Genomic DNA, 3,960 nt, shown 5'->3' with positions numbered 1-3,960 from the left:
AGCGTGCACACTTACCACCATGTGGATTTCAGAAAGTGCACAAAGCTTAGCGTGTGCACTTACCATAGCATGGATTTAAGAGCTTCCCAAGCATCTGCTCACAGATGCCCGGAAGTACTGAGCCAAACGGGAGTGGCAAGCTCAAAGATAGCCCTCTGAGACGAGGGGAGCACTGCCTGAGACAGCATTTCACAAGAAGGTTCTCGCAAATGCCACCTATACTTCCCGCTCGATGCCTCAGCAAGAGGGGATATACTGGTGACCAGGAGGCCCCTCAGGGCGACCTAGATACGGCGTACCAGACAGGGCAGTCTGAAAGCATAAGCCCAGCCCAGACGTCCAGGAAATTTTGCAGTGCTGTGCCGGGGGCCTGATGATCAAGTAGGCTCCCGCAGAAGCCTGTGATCTGGCCGCATGATCCAGGAAGCACAAAGCCGGAACCAGGGCTATCATACCGACTGAATACAACATCGACGAGTGAGGTAATCACTGCAAGTCGAGAACCCGGTTTCTGAATCCAGCAGAGGGGGTGCTCACTGAGGACCTACCCTAGAAAAGGACAGAAATGCACAGGTTTTATAAAAATGGATCGTACTCACCCACCATAGTTCCTGCACAGGAGCCCCGTTCAAGAAGCGACCCGAAGAAGCCTCTAGTCCGGACCATCAGAAAGGTGGTTACTATGAAGCCATAGAATCAACCGATACATCATAGGTCCAGCATATGAGACTGTAATGCAGGAAGTTCCTACCTAACCTCAGTCAGGTGGAAAGATGGTGGTTACAGGGGAATTATGAAGGAGAAGATAAGGGCAGATGTTAAACCCCCTCGAGGGAAATGCGTAGATACTCAAGTATCACTCTGATCCGGACGAAAGCGCTGACGCCTCGTCTGGATCACATCCCTTAGGTCTTGTCTACCTCCCTTTGACCCGCGATTCCTCCTACCCCTACCCGCAGGCGGGGGAGGAGTGCAAGCTGCGACACTAGCTTTCTGTGCCCGTCTCTGATCATCAGACCGAGACGGGCCAGGACCCTTGGGTTGTTCGGGCTCAGACCTGGACCTTCGTGGAATGAAAGATTTGAAGGACGCTGAGCAAGCCTTTGTTTCCCTGAACTTCTCAACCACCGTCTCGACGATGGACCTGCCCATAGCCGAGGCGGCCTGCTTAGTAGTGAAACTCGAACTCGAACGAAGCGACAGCCTGACCTGCTGCTGCGTATGCCCTGCCATTTAAGCAAGATGTATCCTGAAGGGGCTTAGATGGCAAGGAGGGAATCTTAAGAGAGGATGTCTCACCCATAGAGATATAGCTAGCCAGCGTCTCTTCTACGGGGGCATCTTCTCATGGATGCGTGAGGAAAAAGACCTCTTCCATTCCTTCTCGATCTCTGTATGGAGATCAGGAAGAAAAGGAAGGCTCACCTGAGCTGGATGGCTATGGTCAGATAGATAAGGCTCATCGAGACGACCTCGTGACATCACTTTCTTGGCCCGCTTCCACGGCAAGTCAAGCCTCACCATGTCGCGATCTATAACCTCCAATAGCTCATCATACGCAGGGCAGGAGGATTGGGAGGGCTCAGCCTCAGCCTCTTCGCCCTCCTCAGACATCTCCTGCTCTTCCTGGGCCGAACCCAGCAGAGCACTGGCCTCTGGATCAGACGATGTTAGGGAAATAACATCATCCTCCAGCGGCTCACTCTCGTCCACAGCCGACGAGCGCGAGAGGGAAAGCCCCTCTTTAAACTCATCGGCCAGATCCGCCTGCGATCCCAATGAGCTCATTCTCCTCAGCAGCGGCGGGTCCTGAATCACGGGGAGCAGACGGCAGCCCCTCAAAAAGAGAGACAAACGAGAGCGGAGCTGTTGCCGGCCAACGTGTTGTTGGTGTTTTTTGAATGTATGCTTCAGACACGGGTCACGATGAGTGGACGCAGTTCCAAGTTCCCTTGAAAGGGAACTAAATTAAAAAAATATCATATATGCTTTATTTACCTTTGAGGACCACTTAGAATGGTTTAGCATGGCTCAGCATTGGCATCTATAATTCAGGTTATAAATTCATAGTTAATGTGAAAAGTGTAGTGGTTGTGAAGGTGACAATGATTTATTGATGATAATAATATTTGCATAAACATACAATAACAATAACCCATCTGGATGAATCCAAAGAAATAAAAGTTTAGATACTCATGCAGCTGTCACATTTACATTCTGTTTTCAAGAACTTGTCACCTTGTTTTCCCCCAGTGTACGTATTTATAGCCCTCAGTTTTCAGTTGTAGTTTTCCAATCTCATTGTAACATTGGTTAGCTTTAGCTGTCCCTGTACTCCAATGATCACAAGTCTATAGTGAGGCATTACTAATTAAAATTAAAGCAATACCCTGTATTTCTCAATTTCTTAATCACTTAAATGACGTGACTAATTTTGAAAAATTAATCAAAATCAGAATTTTCACCTACAGATTATATTCAAATAAGGCAACTGATCATATTGTCTTTCATACATTTTGAGAACCGCTTACTCTCACTAAGAACTGCTTACTCTCATCTCTTCAGGTCTTCATGAAATGAAAATTTATGTTGTAAAACTTAATGTGAATGATTAATCCATATCTGTTTCATTTTTAAAAAATAAAAACAACTGGCCCCTGGATCAGACGATGTTAGGGAAATAACATCATCCTCCAGCGGCTCACTCTCGTCCACAGCCGACGAGCGCGAGAGGGAAAGCCCCTCTTTAAACTCATCGGCCAGATCCGCCTGCGATCCCAATGAGCTCATTCTCCTCAGCAGCGGCGGGTCCTGAATCACGGGGAGCAGACGGCAGCCCCTCAAAAAGAGAGACAAACGAGAGCGGAGCTGTTGCCGGCCAACGTGTTGTTGGTGTTTTTTGAATGTATGCTTCAGACACGGGTCACGATGAGTGGACGCAGTTCCAAGTTCCCTTGAAAGGGAACTAGATTTAAAAAATATCATATATGCTTTATTTACCTTTGAGGACCACTTAGAATGGTTTAGCATGGCTCAGCATTGGCATCTATAATTCAGGTTATAAATTCACAGTTAATGTGAAAAGTGTAGTGGTTGTGAAGGTGACCATGATTTATTGATGATAATAATATTTGCATAAACATACAATAACAATAACCCATCTGGATGAATCCAAAGAAATAAAAGTTTAGATACTCATGCAGCTGTCACATTTACATTCGGTTTTCAAGAACTTGTCACCTTGTTTTCCCCCAGTGTACGTATTTATAGCCCTCAGTTTTCAGTTGTAGTTTTCCAATCTCATTGTAACATTGGTTAGCTTTAGCTGTCCCTGTACTCCAATGATCACAAGTCTATAGTGAGGCATTACTAATTAAAATTAAAGCAATACCCTGCATTTCTCAATTTCTTAATCACTTAAATGACGTGACTAATTTTGAAAAATTAATCAAAATCAGAATTTTCACCTACAGATTATATTCAAATAAGGCAACTGATCATATTGTCTTTCATACATTTTGAGAACCGCTTACTCTCACTAAGAACTGCTTACTCTCATCTCTTCAGGTCTTCATGAAATGAAAATTTATGTTGTAAAACTTAATGTGAATGATTAATCCATATCTGTTTCATTTTTAAAAAATAAAAACATTGTAATCTTTTATCAAAATGGCATCTTCCATTGAGAATGACAGATTTTGTTTCATTGTGTCTTTTAATTATATTGAAAAGCTGTGTCATGTGTCCGAGAGACTGTGCCACTGATTATATTTTATACACAAAATGAAAACAAGCTAGATCTACATTCGGAGGATCATTTATGTGTTCTCATATCACCCAGCCCTAAACGGGTACCTAGTACAGTTTTAACTGCTTTTCCTTGGATTTTATTTTCTCACTATTTCTCTTTTTTTATTTTTATTAATAATGTCCGTAATATTCATTATGCTTCTTCCATAT

This window comes from Sinocyclocheilus grahami, unplaced genomic scaffold, assembly GCF_001515645.1.
Source record: "Sinocyclocheilus grahami isolate Dianchi unplaced genomic scaffold, SAMN03320097.WGS_v1.1 scaffold108.1, whole genome shotgun sequence".
Classification (NCBI taxonomy): Eukaryota; Metazoa; Chordata; class Actinopteri; order Cypriniformes; family Cyprinidae; genus Sinocyclocheilus; species Sinocyclocheilus grahami.
This window is presented reverse-complemented; position numbering follows the sequence as displayed.